The sequence below is a fragment of the Bubalus bubalis genome, chromosome 13 (genome assembly GCF_019923935.1).
Source record: "Bubalus bubalis isolate 160015118507 breed Murrah chromosome 13, NDDB_SH_1, whole genome shotgun sequence".
In the NCBI taxonomy this organism is placed as follows: domain Eukaryota; kingdom Metazoa; phylum Chordata; class Mammalia; order Artiodactyla; family Bovidae; genus Bubalus; species Bubalus bubalis.
In genome coordinates, this window is record NC_059169.1 from 53,035,024 (window position 1) to 53,057,294 (window position 22,271).

Consider the following 22,271-nt stretch of genomic DNA (forward strand, 5'->3'; position numbering starts at 1 on the left):
TCCATATCTTGGCTATTGTGAATATTGCTGCTACGAATATAGGGATACATGTATATTTTTTAATTAGTTAATGCCCAGAAGTGGGACTGCTAGGTCATATCAGTCAGTCAGTTCAGTCACTCAGTCATGTCCAGCTCTTTGCAACCCCATGAACTGCAGCACTCCAGGCCTCCCTGTCTCTCACCAACTCCCGGAGCTTGCTCAAACTCAGGTCCATCGAGTCAGTGATGCCATCTAACCATTTCATCCTCTGTCAACCCCTTCTCCTCCTGCCTTCAATCTTTCCCAGCATCAGGGTCTTTTCCAATGAGTCAGTTCTTCGCATCAGGTGGCCATAGTATTGGAGTTTCAGCATCAGTCCTTCCAATGAATATTCAGGACTAATTTCCTTTAGGATGGACTGGTTGGATCTCCTTGCAGTCCAAGGGACTCTCAAGAGTCTTCTCCAACACCAAGGTTCAAAACCATCAATTCTTTGGTGCTCAGCTTTCTTTATAGTCCAACTCTTACATCCATAATGACCACTGGAAAAACCATAACTTTGACTAGACGGACCTTTGTTGACAAAGTGATATCTCTGCTTTTTAATATGCTCTGTAGGCTGGTCATAGCTTTTCTTCCAAGGAGCAAGTGTCTTTTAATTTCATGGCTGCAGTCACCATCTGAAGTGATTTTGGAGCCCAAGAAAATAAAGTCTGTCACTGTTTCCATTGTTTCCCCATCTATTTGCCATGCAGGGATGGAACTGGATGCCATGATCTTTGTTTATTGAATGTTGAGTTTTAAGCCAACTTTTTCACTTTCCTCTCACGTTCATCAAGAGGCTCTTTATTTCCTCTTTGCTTTCTGCCATGAGGGTGGTGTCATCTGCATATCTGAGGTTATTGATATTTCTCCTGGCAATCTTGATTCCAGCTTGTGCTTCATACAGCCCAGCATTTCACATTATGTACTCTGCATAAAGATTAAATAAGCAGGGAGACAATATACAGCCTGGATGTACTCCTTTCCCAATTTGGAACCAGTCTGTTGTTCCATGTCCAGTTCTAACTGTTGCTTCTTGACCTGCATACAGATTTCTCAGGGGGCAGGTAAGGTGGTCTGGTATTCCCATCTCTTGAAGAATTTTCCATAGTTTGTTGTGATCCACACAGTCAAAGGCTTTCGTGTAGTCAATAAAGCAGAAGTAGATGTTATTCTGGTACTCTCTTGCTTTGTTGATGATCCAGTGGATGTTGGCAATCTAATCTCTGGTTCCTCTGCCTTTTCTAAATCCAGCTTGAACATCAGGAAGTTCATAGTTCACATACTGTTGAAGCCTGGCTTGGAGAATTTTGAGCATTACTTTGCTAGCATGTGAGATGAGTGCAATTGTGTAGCAGCTTGAATATTATTCGGCATTACCTTTCTTTGGGATTGGAATGAAAACTGACTTTTCCAGTCCTGTGACCACTGCTGAGTTTTCCAAATTTGTTGGCATACTGAGTGCAGCACTTGCACAGCATTATCTTTCAGGATTTGAAATATCTCAACTGATATTCCATCACCTCCACTAGCTTCGTTTGTAGTGATGCTTCCTAAGGCCCACTTGACTTCACATTCCAGGATGTCTGGCTCTAGGTGAGTGATCACACCATCGTGATTATCTGGGTCATGAAGATCTTTTTTGTATAGTTCTTCTGTATATTCTTGCCACCTCTTCTTAATATCTTCTGCTTCTGTTAGGTCCATACCATTTCTGTTCATTATTGTGCCCATCTTTGCATGAAATGTTCCCTTGGTATCTCTAATTTTCCCAAGGTCATATGGTAGCTCTATTTTTTTTGTTTTTGAGGAACCGCCATATTGTTTTCCACCGTGGCTGCACCAACTTATATTGCCACCAACAGTCAGGTTGGGTCCCCTTTTCTCTACACCCTCTCCAGCATTTATTTGTAGACTTTTTGATGATGACAGTTCTGACTGGTATGAAGCCACCTTATATTCTAAGCACTTTATATGCAGTATCAAATTTACTCCTCACTATGAGACACAAGAGACATTGGTTCAATCCCTGGGTCAGGATGATCCCCTGAGGAGGCATGGCAATCCACTCCAGTATTCTTGCCTAGAGAATCCCATAGACAGAGGAGCCTGGCAGGCTAGTCCAACGGGTTGCAGGGTTAGACACAACTGAAACAACCTAGCAAGCATGCATGTATGATCAGATAAGACAAGTATTATTGTTCTAATTTTATATCTGGAAAGACTGAAGTTCAGAAAACAATCTGTCCACCATCTCAAGCAAGATTAGTGAAAAGCGTGGGGCTGAAACACAGAGGTAGAGAACCCCAGAGCACCTGCTCTGATCTGCTTTCACCCTGCCCCCTCTCAAGGGCACAGCAGAAGCTGAGGGAAGGGCATCCTCACGCCTCCAGAAAGTCTGTTTGACCTGACTATATGCATACATCTGAACCTGACTATATGGATACAGACATGCAGCGTTTACAGCATAGAATAATGTGAAATGTATTTTAAAACACCAGCAGCTCTGCCTGTCAATCACCACTCATAAGCAGAAACAACCATAATACACATGCTTTATCCCATTTTATTGGTAAGTCTTCTATATCTGGCAATACAGCTGACTTAAATGGCCTCAGATCCTTAGCAGTGCTAAAAATAGAACAACTTTTAATGGCAAGGCTGATCCTTAGACAGAAGGAAGTGTGGGCAGGGTTGGGGAGGGTACTTCCCAGGTGCCATAAACTAGGAAGGAACCCAAAGCTGGCACAGTAAGTGTGCAGCTGCCCTCAGGGCACGCTGGTCCCAAACTCCTCAGGGTTGAAACAGAAAACAAGATTTAAATCCTCACAAGGAGGGTGACTGCCTCTGAGAACACAGCCTAAATCCTTAGTTCCAAAACCCCTCCCAACATAAGAAGGGTGGGCAAGGCAAGACTCTGAACAGGCTGTTGGAAAGAAGGGTATCTGCTCCAGGCACTGGGGACAAAAATGCTTCCCTGAGGGTCCAGGACCCCAGGCATTCTCCTTAAAGAGAGATGCAGCTTGAACGTACATTACCCGGGGATCCCCAAGCCATGATATTATCAAAATTGGTTGCAAAACTGGTCTGAGAGGATTTTCACAACAAAGTTACAAGGGATTTTCATGGCAGAAACAAACCCCACTAAACAAACTCACAACCCAAAATGAAGAAACACATGGGGAAACAGCCAACGGGTGTGAGAACACACAAACAAACAGAAAGATCAGAGTGGTAAACATTGGAAGTAATAGTACGGCAGCATGGACGGGAACATAAACGTGTGCCAAACCATTAAAACATACAAAAGAATGAATCGAGTTTCTAAAAAAGACTAAGGTCCTATTTAAAAATAAGGAGGGGGGGTGAGGAGAAGGACTTGAAAAAGTACCAAACAGAACTTTCAGAAATGAAAAAACATAGGGTTAAATAATAGAATACACACAGCTAACATAGCCGAGAGAAGGAGAGATCAGAATCTGCAATTGATGGGCCAGGTGGTGGAACCAGAGAAAGCCCATCCTTCTTGGGTGCCTCCGCAGAGAACAGGGAATGGCAGCCCACTCCAGTATGCTTGCCTGGAGAATCCCATGGACCGAGGAGCCTGGCGGGCTACAGTTCATGAGGTCACAGAGAGTCAGACTCAACTGAACAACTAAGCACACGTGAGAACAGGGAAGGAGCCACGTTCATAGGGACAGTGGCCAAGAAGGTTTTTAAATCTTCAGATTCGAGAATCTCAAGTCCCAAAAAGTATAAATAAATAGAAATCCAAAGGCTTTTAATGGACTAAGAAGTGAAGAAAAAAGGAATCATTCTTTGAAACTGTGGTCGTGCTGTTGACCAGGTGTATCTCTGCTCACTGAGGATGAATTTCCATTTTGTCATCCGCCCAACAGACCTTGAGAGCGGAACTGGGAAGGAGAAGGGTACTAGAGTAGAAGGAGCTTCAGGAAGGTGACCGGTGTGAGAAAGGAGGAAGCAAAGGAAGGTAGGGAAGGAGTCAGGAAAGGAGAGGAGTGGAGGAGAGACTAGGAAAAGTCACATGGCTTGATGAAAATCAATTGTACATTTGTTTATATTAGCATTTACCAAATCCGTGTTACTAGGAAGTTGGCTCTCCTCTCTTCCGTACCCACGGACTTCTGTTGTGATTATACATCTGTCAGGATAGACTGGACACATTGAGGCTGACGGTTTTTGAGATGTTGCCCCACCTTCACTCTGCACCCCCATTTCATAGCAGAGAAAGTGTAATCGTTTTCCCTCAAGCTTTTTTCTTATCAAAAGCAACTAGTGCAATTTCCCACAGAAAGGACCTGTAGACACAATTATTTGTCATTGTTAAGTAATTTCTCCTGTTCGGGCCATGAACACAGGGGTAACTCTCACATTCAAAATTATCCACACATTCCTTCCCCCACATTTTTTTCACATTTTTTTCTCTCCAAAATGCTTGCCAATTTTAGAGCAACTACTGCTTAAGAAGTGGTTTGCATTGAAAAGTGATACAGATTCATATTTCTGGAACGCTATTTTTTTAAATTATTGATGTATTTTTGGCTGTGTTGGGTCTTCGTTGCTGTATGGGCTTTTCTCTAGTCGTGGCGAGCAGGGGCTAGTCTCTGATTGCAATACACAGACTTCTCATCACAAGGGCTTCTCTTCTTGCTGAGCACAGCCTCTAGGGCATGCAGGCTTCAGTAGTTGTAGCTTGTGGGCTCCTGGGCTCTAGAGCACAGGCTCAGTAGTTGTCAGGTGTGGGCTTAGCTGTTCCTTGGCATGTGGGGGTCTTCCCAGATCAGGTATCAAACCCAGATCTCCTGAATTGGCAGGTGGAGTCTTCACCACTGAGCCACCAGGGAAGCCCTGGAATAAGCTATTTTGAAATTATAGTTAAATTACCCTAGTTATTATGTCATAGCAACATAGTTACATAAAACACTTCAGAGCTATACAGGACCTTGGATATGACTGTTACACAGTCACTCAGCCAGGGTAGAAATGTTTTTATTCTCTTAAAAGACCCTTGAACCACCAGGGGACTTCCCTGGTGGTCCAGTGGTTAAGAATCTGCCTGGCAGTGCAGGGGACACGGGTTCAATCCCTGGTTGGGGAACTAAGATCCCACATGCCTTGAAGCAACTAAGCCTGCTCGCTCTGGAGCCACAACTAGGGATCCCCTGTGACAAGGACATGTGATGCAGCAAAGACCCCGCATGCTGCAACTCAGACCTGATGCAACCAAATAAATACATTAAAAAAAAAAATATCCTTGAACAGATCAGCCAGATTTACTACCAGTTTTGGCATTTTCAAGCATGAAATATGCCCCCATTTATGATAGTGGAAACACTGTTCTCAAAATCAGGAGTTTGATATAAAATGAATTAAAGAAATATTCTCCTCACTCAAAGTTTTAATTTTATATGTTCTATTCCAATATTGACTTTGATCATATAACAAAAGTAATAAGCATATATTTCAAAGTACATCTAGCTTTTGTCTTAAAAATAAAAATACTAAGCAATAAATATATAACTATCCCTGAAAGGGCCTCTAAAGAGTGCCTTAAGTGAAAGTGAAAGTTGCTCACTCGTGTCTGACTCTTTGCAACCCCGTGGACTATACAGCCCATGAAATTCTCCAGGCTAGAATACTGGAGTGGGTAGCCCAAGGGATCTTCCCAACCCAGGGATCAAACCCAGGTCTCCCGCACTTCAGTCAGATTCTTTACCAGCTGAGCCACAAGGGAAGCCAAAGAATGCTTTAGTCATGTTTAAATGACTGCATATGTGTTTCCACTTATATCACTAGGGTTTCAATAAGAGCGTTTCTTTCTGAAACCAATTCACAAATTGATCAGATCAGTTTCATATTTAAAGTAACTTCTGCTATTTAACACACAAACCTTCCAAGATCTTTGTTGCTTAAATGAAGTCTGAAACTGGGGTTTCAGGGGTCATTTTGTTCAAGGGTCTTTTTTTTTTTTTAATATATTTATTTGGCTGGTAAGCATGGCCACCCCATGGAATCGTCCACTGGTTCCACTCTGTTCAGTCAGCAGAGGGTCATGACACAGTCACGAGGCCCATTCTGAGGCTGAGTGGCCCAGCACTCCACTCCTCCCAGCAGAAGCACCGCACAGCACGCTGGGCCGACTCAGGCAGCAGACAGGATGAATCATGAATCAGTTTCTATTCACTGGCTATTCCTTGGGTTTGAGCTATTTTTATAAAAACTGAACATAGAGCAGCGAGTATTTTCTGCTGTAGATTTAACTGGGTGAGAGTTGGAGAATAAAAACACCATTGGTAAATAATTACTAGTGAACATTATACAAATGTTTCATCTCTGGAGCCTGAAGTGGGTGGACAGGGAAGCAAAGGGAGGTGAGGTGCCCAGAGGCCTGGCTGTGGGAAGAGGGAGGAGGCCCCGCACAGCCTCTGTGGTTTGTGGTGACGTGTGTCCCCGGGTGGGTGTGGGTATTTGTGCAAGTGGACTCTTCACAGGCCTGGACCAGCCTGTTCTCAGACAGAGGCTTTTTTCACTCTTGAGCCCTCAGTGTCTCCGCAAACCCATGACACTGGGCACCAGAGGGCTGCGGGAGAGGGGTGGGGGTGGTGGAGGCTGGGTCCCCAGGGCACACTGGTCCCTCTCGCTGGTGGGTTGACATCCTTTCTGCTCTGCTCCATGTCTCACTAACAAACCTGAGGCAGGTGACTCCATTGTCCCCGCAGAGAGGAAGATGGCCCCACAGCAGCACCATCCACCAAGTGACAGAGGCTGGCGGCTCCCCAGCTGTGCAGGGCACACCCCATCTGCTTTCTCTCCAAGTCCGCATACAGCATCCCTGCCCAGCCCTCACCTCTGCACGCTCCTTCCTGCCCATGCCCAGGCTCCCTTCCTCCTGGTCCTGGTCCCTCAGGCTTTCAGTCCTTCAGGGACAAGCAGTGCAGACGCCCTGCCCCTCAAGACGCTCATCCCACCACAGACAGCTTCAAACCCACTCAGGCGGTCCCCGTGGGGGGGTGCTGTCCTCCTCACATCCACCTCCTGTTCTAGGTTCCCCATCACAATTAAGGACAGTCAGTTCACTTCAGTCACTCAGTCATGTCCGACTCTTTGCGACCCCATTGGCTGCACCACGCCAGGCTTCCCTGTCCATCACCAACTCCCGGAGCTTGCTCAAACTCAGGTCCAGCGAGTCAGTGATGCCATCTAACCGTCTCATCCTCTGTTGACCCTTTCTCCTCCTGCCTTCAATCTTTCCCAGCATCAGGGTCTTTTCCAATGAGTCAGTTCTTCCCATCAGGTTGTCAAGGTATTGGAGCTTCAGCTTCAACATCAGTCCTTCCAATGAATATTCAGGACTGATTTCTTTTAGGATTAACTGGTTTGACCTCCTTGCAGTCCCAGGGACCCTCAAGAGTCTTCTCCAGCATCACAATTCAAATGAATCAATTCTTCGGTGCTCAGCTTTCTTTATAGTCTAACTCTCACATCCATACATGACTACTGGAAAAACCATAACCTTGACTAGATGGACCTTTGTTGGCAAAGTAACGTCTCTGCTTTTTAATATGCTATCTAGGTTGGTCATAGCTTTTCTTCCAAGGAGTAAATGTCTTTTTAATTTCATGACTGCAGTCACAATCTGCAATGATTTTGGAGCCCCCAAAAATAAAGTCTGTTACTGTTTCCACTATTTCCCCATCTCTTTGCCATGAAGTGATGGGATCTGATGCCATGATCTTAGTTTTTTGAATGTTGAATTTTAAGCCAACTTTTTCACTTTCCTTGCTTTCATCAGGAGGCTCTGTATTTCCTCTTTGCTTTCTGCCATGAAGGTGATGTCATCTCCATATCTGAAGTTATTGATATTTCTCCCGGCAATCTTGATTCCAGCTTGTGCTTCATCCAGCCTGGCATTTTGCATGATGTACTCTGCATATAAGTTAAATAAGCAGGGTGACAATATACAGACTTGATGTACTCCTTTCCCAATTTGGAACCAATCTGTGGTTCCACATCAATCAAGGACAGACCCCGGCTTTTTCTGGTGCCACTTTCCACTTGCTCTTTGGGCCAGTAGCTTGGTTTCCACATTCTCAAAGCACAGGAGAATTTAAAGGTCACTTTAATAATGTGTCCTAGCATATTCCCTTCCATTGTTGGGCACTGAAAGTTTTAAAATTTGTAGAGATAAATGTGTTTTCTTTTGTGGTTTCTTCCATTGCTTTTGCGTCCTTCCTATCCCAAGTTTAGCCCTGTTGTCTGTTCTTGTTTCTTTGTTCATGTGTGCTTTGAGGCAGGAATCCAATTTCATTTTTTTTTTTTACATATAATATTACTTCCCCTCCATTTTTGTTTGTTTTGCTTTTAACTAATTTGTTTATTTATTTTTGGCTGCACTGGGTCTTCGTTGCTGCATGCAGGCTTTCTCCAGTTGTGGTGAGCAAGGCTCACTCTCCAGTTGTGGTGTGCAGCCTCCTCGGAGTTGTGGTATGTGGGCTCAATTGCCCCACAGTTTGTGGAATCCTCCAGGACCAGGAATCGAACCCATGCTCCCTGCATTAGCAGGTGGATTCTTACACACGGGACCACCAGGGAAGTCCATCTACTCTATTTTTAATACCTCTTCTATCTTACCTGAGTTCTATATATATGTATATATATATATGAGATATACACATACACACTATATATATGTGATATACACATATTTGTTTTCCATTGATTTATTTTTTATCTCTTCTCTCCCATTTGCCTATTTTGATTCATTATTGCTATGTTCTGAATATTGTAGGTTAATGATAATTTCTCACATCCAATAATTCAAGTTCTTCCTCTTAATTCCTTTTTTTTCTGAAACATTTTACCTATTCTTAGATATTTACTCTTTCATTCCACCAAAAAATGTGTTGGAATTTTTGTTGGAATTGAATTGTATTTACAGATCAATTTCTGGAGATACATTTCTTGGATATTGATCTCTATATTCGTGAAAGTTGGCCTATTTCTCCTGAGATCGTCCATGTCCTTCAATTATATTTTATAATCAATTCCATAAAGTTCTGACACATTTTTGTTTGTTTTAATTTGAAGAACCTTGTGTTATAGTTTGTTGCTATTGTCTTTTTTACTACATTTTCTACTTGGTTATTGCATTAAGATGTTATTAATTTTTTAAAACCAACTTTAACAAAGTATAATTTACGTAAAATAAAATGCACACATTTTAAGCATACAGTTAGACAAGTTTTGATAAACGTATACACTCATGTAATCCAACACCTCAATTGTGATACAGAATGTTTCCATCGCCCCAAAGTGGTTCCCAGCCTTTACCCACAATCCCAAGTACTACAGATTCACTGATCTGCTTCATAGTACTACAGATTCAATTTGTCTTTCCTAGAATTCTACGAGATTAAGTAATACAGCACATAACCTTTTGTCCCTGGCTTCCTTTGCTCAGCACAATGTTTTCAATTCCTCTATCTTACATTGCTTTTGCTGTGCAGATGTACCCTAAATTGTGTGTCCATTTACCTATTGATGAACATTTGGGTTGTTTCCAGTTTGGGGTTCTTTTAAGTAAAGCTGCCATGAACATTCATGTACAAGTTTTTGCGTAAGCAAACACTCATTTCTCTTGACTAGATAACTAGAAGTGGAATTGCTAGGCAATATGTCTAACTTGCAAAAAGTTGCAGAACTATTTTCCAAAACAGCTATCTTATCTTACAATCCACCTGCAATGCACTTGGCAGCTCCATGTCTTGCTAAACAGGTGGCAATTTAAATCTTTAGTGATTTGGTTTGAACCTTTCAGCAAATTGATCCACTGCATTTAAGTTTTCAAAATTATTAAATTTTAATATCTATCATTTTTCTTTTTTCTTAACTAGTCTAGCTAGATTTATCCATTTTTATTAAAATCAATTAAAAACAGCTTTATGTTTTATTTTCTATGTAGCTTGTCTGTTTTGTGTTTCAGATTTCTATTTCTGTTTTCACTATTCCCTTCCTACTTATTTTGGGTTTAACTTATTCATCTAGCACCTCAAATCGGAAGCTTAGAGAGTGATTTTAGACCTTCTTTTCTAATATACACATTTAAAGCTAAAAATTTCCAACTTTTATGCTGTACCCCCACAAATGATATGTTGTGATTTTAATTTTAATTTTTATTTATTTCAAAGTATTTTTCTAATTTCCCTTGTGACTGCTTTTACCCATGGGTTATTTACACGTATGTCACTTAATTTCAAAATATTTGGGGGATTTTCCAAATTTCTCTCTATTATAGAATTCATAAATAATCTGTCCAACAAATCATTGAACTCACTTATTAGTAGCCAAAGTTCATGACCAGATTTTCTTAGATTTTTCCCTATGGATAAGTATTTCATAACAGCTTCTCTGGGGGCTCAGTGGTAAAGAATTCACCTGCAATACAGGAAACATAGGTTTGATCCCTATTTTGGGAAGATACTGTGGAGAAGGAAATGGCGACCCACTCCAGTATTCTTGCCTGGGAAATCTCATGGACAGAGGAGGAGCCTGGTGGGCTACTGCCCATGGTGTCGCAAGAGAATCAGACACGATTTAGCAATTAAACAACAACACACAAGTATTTCATGTTACAGTATAAATGTTACACTGGCTAGAAACTCCAGTGCAATGTTTAATTGTAGCAGTGATAACAGTGATGCTGTATATCTGATTCTTCTGAGAATCTTCTAAGATTTCACCATTCATGTTTGAATGATGACGTTTGCTATAGGTTTTGAGGACTTACACTTTAACAGATTAAAGAGTATTTACATGAGAAAAATTTGGATATTTGAGTGCATTTTTTACATCCTCTGATATAACACTGATTTTTTTTCTCTTTTAAACACTGATTTTTTTTCTATTTTTAACACATTTTTTTCTCTTTTTGCCATAGGGATTACTTACACTGAAGCTTTTCTGCAATTGGATCACTTTTGTAACTTTATTGCTCATTTTTTGAAATACAATTCTGGATTCATTTTTGTTTGTTTGTTCATTATTGTATTTTTGATAGTGATTTTAATATACCTAAAATTCATTTGGGTATATGGGTGAGGTGAGCACAGGTGAGAATCTAAATACAAGAAGCTGTTTAATATAAAGCCTTTATGGTGACTTATAGCCCAAGAGTAAGCCTGTGGCCCCCACTTCATGTGTCCATTGCTCCCTGGCTCAGCACCCCTGTCCTCGCTCCAGCGTGGGCCTCCTGCTCCTGACCTTCCAGCTGACCAAGGGCTCACACCTCCACAGGGCCCTTCCCTGGGGCTCCTCATAGCCAGAGCGGACCACCAGACCTTCGGCCAGAACCAGACCTTCAGCCAGAACCAGACCTTCAGCCAGAACCAGACCGGCTCTTCAGCCCCGCCAGGCAGTGCTGCCCTCCCTGAAACAAACTCATTCAGCAGAGCGGTCCCCGTCACCTCCAGGAAATGCTCCCATAGGACATAGGACGGGATGCTCTGGGCACTGGGGTCCTGGGGAACTCCTCCAGGGTGAATGACCCCCACCACACCTACCCAGGCCGCAGGCACTGCCCTGGTGCGGCCCAGTCCATCTCCCATCTCTCCCATCCCTCCCATTTCCCCGCCTCCCAGCTGGTCCAGGCGCCTACCCCAAATCCCACGCCCCACCCCATCCTCTGGGCCACGTGTTGCCTCTGGGCCACAGATGGAGGTGGGCGTGGGGGTGGGAGTAAGCGTGCCCACTAGCAAGTATCCCTTCCATGAAAGCAGCTATCTAGGAGTGTTTTCAGTTACCTGCGGGAAGACTGTCTTGTCTGGTTTACAATCTTCTTCCTAAAGGTTTCCCAGAGAAGCAGGCCAGATGCTCACCTCGTTGGCTCTCTTTGGTCGCTTTATCATGCACATCTGTAGCACCCATCACCATGATAAGGTTGCACCCAAAATCCTGGTTATAATCCTTCCAACCATAATCATAAAATGTTAACACGTGAGCAGCTATGGCCCAGGTGCGCACACTCCAGACAGCCGGCCCAGAGCTGGGGGGGTTGTGGGTGGGGGGTGTATAGGATTGTTTCGCACCATCTGAGGGTCCTTTCACCGGGAATAGGTCATGAACAGGATAACTTTCCCGTTTCTCATAACAGGAAAACAAAAATATCACTCTCAAAAGAGCGTTTCTTGACCAGAAATATTTTAACTCACACTTAGTTACTCAGTGAAAGGTAATTTTAGGTAAAATGGAGCTCTGCTTATCTCTGCAAGAATATCTACTGCCTCCTATTACCATAAACACATTTTATTTGATGGGAGGGAAAGCGAGTCCAGTCTGGTCCACCTAAATGATAACCCTGGTTGAAATCCAGCTTGAGCTGGCCTGCAAAGGTGATCTCCTTAGAAAAAACTCTCCAAGGACAAGACTCTGACCCTCCAGAGCAGGCAGGACTGTGGCCAGTCCCAGGCCTTTGCCAGGACGGGACCACAACTCTCAGCTGGTGTGTACCCTCCCAGAACCGATGCGTTCACTTACACTGTGTGTGTAGATCATCCTCCTAAGGGACAGTCCCAGCCTTCCTCAGATTCAGGTCCCAGCAAGGTGAACTGACTTGCCCTTTCCATTTCTCCCCCCCGCAGTAAATCCCTTCCCCACTGTCTACATCGTCCATCTGGTCAGGCTAGACTACGTGGAAACAAGGAAACCCCAGTCAGCAGCAGGACCAAGGATTCTCTGCATCAGGTCACAGCAGGTGTGGGCCCAGGGGCCTCCTAGGCAGCCCCTCCCATGGAGACACTAAGATGAAAGAAGGGGCCTGAGTTGGAGGCTCACACTGGCTCTTAACTACTCTCTCCAGAATGAGCTTGGGCTTTCCACTCAGCCCAGCAGCACTCATCACATGGCCCAGCAAGACTGGAAGGAAACGAGGAAGGCAAGGGATGCAGAGAGGATGCTGGAAGCGTACTGACCACCTCTGCCGGGGCCTGGCCCTGATAAACACAGGGCCGAGAGATGTGGAGACAGCAGGACTCCATCAAAGGGAAAGAGCCTCAAGAAGCTGCTAAGGAGATGCACTCCCGAGTGTGAGCTTGGGGTGGGTCCTCTGACCAAAAATCTCTCTCCCACATGATATAAGAACTGTGACCACCTCACTCTGCCTAAAACCCCTCCGATGGACAGAGGCTTAACTGAGTTTCTTCTTGAAGTCTCAGCAACTTTGAGAAATCTAAGTTGCGTTCTCTCTCTCAAAATTAATTCGAAAAGGTTTTCCCCACAAGTACCACCTGTGGCTCAGATGGTAAAGAATCTGCCTGCAATGTGGGAGACCCAGGTTTGATCCCTGGTTTGGGAAGATCCCTTACAGAAGGAAATAAGAACTCATTCCAGTATTCTTGCCTGGAGAATTCCATGGGTAGATGAGCCTGGCAGGCTACAATCCATGGGGTTCAAAGAGTCAGACACAGCTGAGCAACTAACGTTTTCACTTTCACAAGCCCTAACTGGGGTCAGTGAGAGAAGAGGCAATTTGTTGGAAAATGTGAAGAGGTCATTTTGGAGCAGGGATTATGAGAGAGCAGGCATGGGGCCAGATGTCAGCTGCCCAGAGGCATGAGGGGAAGCAGGGAGGAAGAACCCAGAGTGGGGAACGGCAGGACCCAGATTTCCACATCTGCACTTCGGGGCCTCCTGCTGCCGCTCCTTCACCTCTCACCTCCTCCCTCCTACCTCGTCCTCCTCCTGGAGCAGATTTCAGACCGGCTCCACAGGGAAACGTGAATCCCTTTGAGAAACATGGCAGAGCTGATCATTAGACTGGCCTTATATTTTTAATTACTTTGTACATTTTATAGAATTTTATAGTCTTGCCTGGGGATCCAAACAACAATCTTAACTGTTTTTAGAGAAAATAATGATCTTCCCAGGTGGCGCTAGTGGTAAAGAATCTGCCTGAGAATTCAGGAGATGTAAGACACGTGGGTTCGATCCCTGGGTTGGTAAGATCCCTTGGAGAAGGAAATGGCAACCCACTCCAGTATTCTTGCCTAGAAATTTCCTAGGAAAGAGGAGCCTGGCGAGTTACAAGTCCGCAGGGTCATAAAGAATCAGACATGACTGAGCACACACACACACACACACACACACACACACACAGTTCCAAACACCTGGATTATTTTTCTATTTAATTTTTTCTTCCAGTTTCATTTAGATATAATTGATACACAGCACGTGTAAGTTTAAGGTGCTCTGCATAATGATCTGACTTATATACATCATGAGATGATGACCACAAAAGTTAGTGAACATCCATCATTTTATGTAGAAACAAAATAAAAGAAATAGAGGAAAAAAAATGTTTTCCTTGTGTGGATTACATTTTTTAAGTGAGATATATTGCTTGTTTTCTGATTATAAAAGTAATACATACAATAATAAATGTGAAAATACAAAGAAGAGAATTGAGATCACTGGTAGTTTCACTGTAGAAACACACCCCATGCAGTCACTGAGGCAGCACACACTGCCGGCCATGAGCCAGAATTCACACTTTGACCTTCCCAGCTACAGAACTGGAACTCATTTCGTCTATTGCTGTCAGATGTGGCCACATAACTAAATTCCTAGCCAATGAGCATGAATGGAAGCTACATGTGCCACTTCTGGGCCCAGCTCATAGAAAGCTCCCACACTTGCACTCAATGTGCCCTTCCTTTCCTGCTGCTGCAATCCAGATGGTCTCTAAGCCAACCTTGGAGACCCTACCAGCCTCGGTCCTGTGGGAGCTTATAGAGGAGGGGCCCCTGCCAAGCTGCATGTCACCCAGCAAGGCTAAGTAACCTCCGGTAACCTCCGGTAGTACACTCTGAACTCTGTCCTACAGCTCACATGCCCCACTGATGTACCTAAGGGCTCTCTAGATCTGTCTAGTAACCTCTATAGTCTACCACAGGCCTAGCATAACAACAGGCCCTCAGCAAGCCTTCTTGTTTGATCACTGATCAACTGATCAGCTGAATACATAGATTCTCAATGAAACAACTTCTGAAGAATCCCCTTCTTTCTACAGCTGCAAACCTTTTCATACTGGAATTGTAAGGCCTTGCTATCCAACAGCCCCATTGCCAGCCTGGCTGGGAAGCCTCTGGTGGGCCAAGCAGTTCTCTACTTCTTTGTTTCCCCCACCAGGAAGCATGACTTTAAACCTTTCAAAATGATGGGCTCCAGCAAGGAAAAAGCTTAATGCTTATTTTACTAATCTGGAGTGTCCGGGGGAATGCCATATTATCACATCTAAATTCTAACAAGAATCTGCCAGCGGGAGTTGTGTACAACATGCATGTATGGGTGGGTCAATCTGTACACAATTTTCCCTGCTAAAGCACATGTTGGTTCCAGGCATGCAGACAGGTGTCTTCTAGAACACAGATGATAAAGTAAATGTCTCCCACGAGTAAAGACAATAAGCAATGGAAAAGTGAAATTAGAGGACTAGAAATGAAGAGCAAGAAAATGTAAGAATGAAAATGCTTAAACTGAAAAAATAAAGATGAACAAATGTATGTTAAAGAAACAATTTTTAATGATAGTATTAAAAAAAGAAAGAAAGCCTAAGATCCAGGTGAAAGCCCTGAGATTTTCCAGCTTTCCTGTGGCTGCTGGCTGGGTGAGGCTGGTTGGAGCCTGGCTCAGGTGAGCAGGGGCGGGTCTTTCCACAGTTGCTGGATTTAATGGGCATCCCAAGACCCTTTCCCCCACTTTCTCTGCCATGAACATACCTCAGTGTGGAATTATGCTAACTATTGTGGAATTGCCTATCAAGACCAGTTTAACAGCTTGTTTGAGCCAGAGGGATATAGGGCTGAGATTCATGGAAACAGACTTGGCCCAGGACCCCTAATTCTGCAGTGTTACACCTTGTGCCACTCAACAGAAGTAAAGGGAACCCTCCAAGAGGACTCATAACCTGGTCTCCTGCATTGCAGGCAGATTCTTTACCATCCAAGCCACCAGGGAAGCCCCATTGCCAACGTACCTGCCTCTATATATGTCTGTGTGGCAGCTCAGCACTCCAAAGTCTTTCCAGAAGCCCACATCAGGGTATGGCCCCTTAGGATAAGCACTGTGCCCACCAGACCCTGAGCACGGAAATGGGCCTGCTCCTGCCCTCTCCCCACTCTGTGTGTTTCCATGCTGTTTTGTGCCCTCAACAAAACTAGCAAGTAAGCAACGTTTATCTTGCCCATTCTCCCTACGTCTGTGCCTCATAACCTCACCTGTGCCATCCTGTCATGGTCTTGCCTTTAGCTGACCAGTTTCCCTCTAAAACGACCAGCTAGTTGATGTTGAAGGGTATGTATGTTTCAAGTAAGGCTCTTAGACATCAAGTGCCTTCAAGATCCACGAGGAAGAAACTATCAGGATAGAATTTCAAGCACTTTTCATATATTGGAGTAATACAGGGACCTGCAGATCCTTCCCAAACCACACCCCATGGATTCTAATAATTCACTGAATGTTTTAGATGGTCTGTGCCCCAGGACATGAGTCTCCAGAGCCAACATGCTTTCCTGACCCCCATCATCTGTCCAGTCTCGCTGTGGAAGTGATAGCCGTGCGGTAACCCTGGAGTACAACCTGTTGACGCCTCTTCCCCAGCTGATGAGAGGGTGTGTGTAACACAGCTCTGAAGGCTTCATGCATGCTCAATGAAACCATAAAGAGCTGGAACTCAGAAAATTCAAGTGATTTTTATCATGGCTTCCACTTCCTCCCACCCTGATCAGCCGTTCCCGGAGCTATGCCAGCAGAGCACAGTAAATGGACCTGTGCTGCCCACCCCCCCATCCCCAGGTTCTGAGCCCTCCTACTGCCACAGGATGTTCCATCACAAAAGGAGCAGTAACAATCAAAGAGGAAAAGCAGGAGAAGCTGAGAGCTGGTGGTAAGTGCACAGCACAGCCAGCCTTCAGGACCATGAGTCCACCCTCCAGGTACAAGCTCTTATGGAACACAAGACATTCCATCATTGTCTCATCTGATCCTCAGGCATCCTGTGGAGGCAGGTACTACTCCAGGAGGAAACCAGGTGAGTCACACAGTTCCTATCTGACAGCAGAGCATAGACTTTCCAGTTTCTTCTCCAGTGTTCTTTTCACTCTATTGCACTATCCCCTGGGCAAATACCTCTGACTCTAGACAACTATTTTCCCCCAATGAATAGTATAAAGATGCCTATTAAGAAGGTGACTGTTAGCTCCAAACTCTAGCCAGAAAAAGGCCATGGGCCCAGAGGCTGGGTGGAAAGGAGCCACCTCTTCCACCTCGTCGCCTGCCTCTTGGGAATACTAGAGTAGGCTGCCATTTCCTCCTTCAGGGGCTCTTCCCAACCCAGAGATCAAACCTGCGTCTCCTGCATTGGTAGGTAGATTCTTTACCACTGAGCCACCTGGGAAGCCCAATGGAATACTCAGTTTAGTTCAGTCACTCAGTAGTGTCCAACTCTTTGCAACTCCATTAACCGCAGCATGCCAGGCCTCCCTGTCCATCACCAACTGCCAGAGTCCACCCAAACCCATATCCATTGAGTCATTGATGCCATCTAACCATCTCATCCTCTGTCGCCCCCTTCTCCCCCTGCCTTCAATCTTTCCCAACATCAGGGTCTTCAAATGAGTCAGCTCTTCACATCAGGTGGCCAAAATATTGGAGCTTCAGCTTCAACATCAGTCCTTCCAATGAACACCCAGGACTGATCTCCTTTAGGATGGACTGGTTGGATCTTCTTGCAGTCCAAGGGACCCTCAAGAGTCTTCTCCAACACCACAGTTCAAATGGAATACTACTCAGCCATAAAAAAGAAGAAAATCTGGCCATTTGCAACAACATGGATGGAACTCGAAGATATTATGCTAAGTGAAATAAGTCACAGAAAGACAAATACTGTATGATCTCACTTATATGTGGAAGCTAAAAAGTCTGAAGTCATAGAAACAGAAAACAAGTTGGTGGGTGCCAGAGTCAGATCTGGGTGGGGATGGGAGAAATGGATGAAAGGGTTCAAAATGCATAAATATCCAGTTACACAGTAAATAAGTCATGTGGATGTGATGTATAGTGTGATGCCTATAGTTGATAATACTGCATTGTGTGTTTGAGAGCTGCTTAAAAAGTAGATCTTAAAATTTCTCATCACACAAACACAAAAATGTTTATGTTGGATGATGGATAGTAAGTAGACATGTCACAGTATACACAAATATCAAATCACTATGCTATATCTGAAACTAATATAATGCTATGTGTGTGTGCATGCATGCATGCTAAGTCACTTCAGTCGTGTCTGACTCTTCTCGATCCCATGGACTGTAGCCAGCCAGGCTCCTCTGTCCATGGGATTCTCCAGGCAACAATAATACTGGAGTGGGTTGCCATGCCCTCCTTCAAGGGATCTTCCTGACCCAGCGATTGAACATGCATCTCTTAGATCTTCTGCATTGGCAGGCAGGTTCTTTACCACTAGCACCACCTAGAAAGCCCTGTTGTTTATTCTGACCATTTTTAAATAGAGTATTTTGAGTCACCAACCATGTATTTAATTGATTACTGTAAATATTAACAATTTCTAAACAACAGAACATAATACATAAATTCAGATAAAATCTGATATCTAAGTGGGTTCTTCCAAAGATTGCATGTGCAGGTCTTTGAGGAAAACTTAATTTCTTAATAAAGTGATCTCTAAAAGTATTTTCTCACTAATTGCCCACTGTTTTCTATTACAGTGAGGAGTAGGAGGAATAATATGCTAATCTGAAAATGTTTTCTCTAAGACTACTAAAAAGTGTGTCATGGAAATCAAACAATTGAACACTAACCAATGATTCTAGTCGCCCCTTCACAGTTTGAGTTTCCCACTCAGCAGCCATACTGGCGGCTTGTCTTCCTTCTGCAACTGCAGATTTCCCATGATGCCCAGCTCTACATCCACTGCTACCATCTATGTGGCTTTACCCGCCTCCATTACTTGATAAGGCTGGGTAGTACCCTCGAGCCTCATAGCCTAACACAGAGCACTTTAATTTTGAGGGTGGAGAATATGTAAAATGAATTATTCCCCTGCTTTGTTAGGCATAGAATGTTGTATGTTGTGTTTACTTTAAAAGAGATTTATTCATACTACACATGACATCCAAAAATATCATACAAAGGCCCTTATCAAATTTATAAGGCTTTCCTTATATAACCAGGGTCATCATAAAATGTTTTTGTGAAGTGAGGACATGAGGACATTTCCTATCTGGTCAATGCTGTTTCCAGTCTCCACCAGGCTTTCAGAAAAAGATAATTTTCTACACTAAACACAAGAATGGATGCTCCTCATTAGAAACAATGATTTGTTCATCAGTGATTGATGCTACCAAAATGACAAGTTAAGAGGCATGGATTTTTCTTCTTTACATTTTAGTGAATTGGTCAAATAGATAGTTTAACTTAAAGGATTATCCCACTACTTTCAAGAGATAAGAAAAAATGGTACAGATTATATCATTTTCATATACTTGCTAAAATAATGGAAAAACCCATGCTCATCATAAAACTAAATTCTTTCTTAAAAAAAAATTTTTTTTTTTTTATTTTATTTGGTTGCATTGGCTCTTAGTTACAGCATGTGGGATCTAGTTCCCTGACCAGGGATCAAACCCAGGGCCCCCTCCATTGGGAGCACAGAGTCTTAGCCACTGGACCACCAGGGAAATCCCTAAATTCTCAGTTCAGTTCAGTTCAGTTCAGTCGCTCAGTCGCGTCCGACTCTGCAACCCCATGAATTGCAGCATGCCAGGCCTCCCTGTCCATCACCAACTCTCGGAGTTCACTCAAACTCACATCCATCGAGTCGGTGATGCCATCCAGCCATCTCATCCTCTGTCATCCCCTTCTGCTCCTGCCCCCAACCCCTCCCAGCATCAGAGTCTTTTCCAATGAGTCAACTCTTTGCATGAGGTAGCCAAAGGACTGGAGTTTCAGCTTCAGAATCAGTCCTTCCAAAGAACACCCAGGACTGATCTCCTTTAGAATGGACTGGTTGGATCTCCTTGCAGTCTAAGGGACTCTCAAGAGTCTTCTCTAATACCACAGTTCAAAAGCATCAATTCTTCAGCACTCAGCTTTCTTCACAGTCCAACTCTCACATCCATACATGACCACTGGAAAAACCATAGCCTTGACTAGACAGACCTTTGTTGCCAAAGTAATGTCTCTGCTTTTCAATATGCTATCTAGGTTGGTCATAACTTGATCTGTCTTTTAATTTCATGGCTGCAGTCACCATCTGCAGTGATTTTGGAGCCCAAAAAAATTAAGTCTGACACTGTTTCCACTGTTTCCCCATCTATTTCCCATGAAGTGATGGGACCAGATGCCATGATCTTCGTTTTCTGAATGTTGAGCTTTAAGCCAACTTTTTCACTCTCCTCTTGCACTCTCATCAAGAGGCTTTTTAGTTCTTCTTCACTTTCTGCCATAAGGATGGTGTCATCTGCATATCTGAGGTTATTGATATTTCTCCCGGCAATCTTGATTCCAGCTTGTGCTTCTTCCAGTCCAGCATTTCTCATGATGTACTCTGCATAGAAGTTAAATAAGCAGGGTGACAATATACAGCCTTGACGTACTCCTTTTCCTATTTGGAACCAGTCGGTTGTTCCATGTCCAGTTCTAACTGTTGCTTCCTGACCTGCATATAGGTTTCTCAAGAGGCAGGTCAGGTGGTCTGGTATTCCCATCTCTTTCAGAATTTTCCACAGTTTATTGTGATCCACACAGTCAAAGGCTTTGGCATAGTCAATAAAGCAGAAATAGATGTTTTTCTGGAACTCTCTTGCTTTTTCCATGATCCAGCGGATGTTGTCAGTTTGATCTCTGGCTCATCTGCCTTTTCTAAAACCAGCTTGAACATCTGGAAGTTCACGGTTCACGTATTGCTGAAGCCTGGCTTGGAGAATTTTGAGCGTACTTTACTAGCGTGTGAGATGAGTGCAATTGTGAGAACTGTAAATTCTCAGGAAATCCCTAAATTTTCCTTTATTTTTAAAGGAGGGATGATCATGCTGCTAATCTCCAAGTTATAAAACTCAAGAATTATTTTAAAATTATCCAGAGGTCCTCCAAGACCCCCTTTTCTTCGAGACACTGACCATCAGGCCTGGACCCCACAGGGCATCTGCCTGCCTTTGAGGTAAGCAGCAGTGAAACGTCGTCTCTGAGCAACCCCTCAAGAGCCTGTGTTGCCCTCTGAGCATGGAGCAGGGAGGGGGCTGGACACATAGTTTCTAGCATTTCAGAGGTGGTTCTACCAGCTCTCGTAAAACTTCGTATGGAACTTTACAAAGAAGGTTCAATGAGGCCTCCCTTCCCTTTTGCCCCGAGTCAGAAAAATGAAGCCGAGGCTGCATAGCAGAGATAACTCCAGGCTGCAGGTCTGGAACGGCCTCATCACTCACAGGCTCTGGGTCCCCCGTGTTTCCATCTGCCATCTTGAAAGTACTTCTGGCAGCTCCCAAATTCAACCAGAGGAACAAAGCCGGTAGGAGACAGATGAGGAAGAGAACTGGCTCACAACGTTGTGGTGGCTGGTAGGGCAAGTCTGAAGGCCATCAGGGGGTGGGTTGGTGTCCACAAGAGCAGCTGTAAGGCCTTCAGTCTACTTGCATGGGGCCCGGTCAGATGACCCAGGCCCACCGCCCTTGCCTAAAGTCAACCGAGTACTGACTGCAGTTACCTCTTCCAAATACCTCACAACTGTACCTAGAAGGGCATCAGATTGAATAACCGGGGACTTCAGCATTGCCAGGTGGACACTTCGAACAGACTCTAGCCCCAGACATGTGAAACAGTGACCCCCCCAACTTCAAATACTCAGGAGGTTTCCAATTTGCAAAAAGAGTGGGTAAAAAGAACCCCATGAATATCACATTCTAAACTACCAACCTCATTCAAATTCTCTCATATTTGCTAACGTGAAGCAAAAATCGCTCAGTCGTGTCCAACTCTTTGTGACCCCATGAGCTATACAGTCCATGGGATTCTCTAGGCCAGAATACTCTAGTGGGTAGCCTTTCCCTTCTCCAGGGGATCTTTCCAACCCAGGGATTGAACCCAGGTCTCCTGCATTGCAGGCAGATTCTTTACGCAGCTGAGCCACAAGGGAAGCCCAAGAATACTAGAGTGGGTAG

General features: G+C 44.1%; 1 long non-coding RNA gene across 1 annotated transcript in view; it reads right to left on the reverse strand.

Moving 5' to 3' along the window:
• The window catches only part of LOC123328981, a 28,549-nt gene extending 14,577 nt beyond the window's left edge, over positions 1-13,972 (reverse strand). Inside the window, exons 1-2 of the long non-coding RNA XR_006544047.2 lie at positions 12,577-13,972; positions 11,844-11,954 (exon numbers count right to left, since the gene is read on the reverse strand). This is a non-coding gene — a long non-coding RNA (uncharacterized LOC123328981). The remainder of the gene's footprint in view (positions 1-11,843; positions 11,955-12,576) is intronic.
• Positions 13,973-22,271: the final 8,299 nt, after the last annotated feature.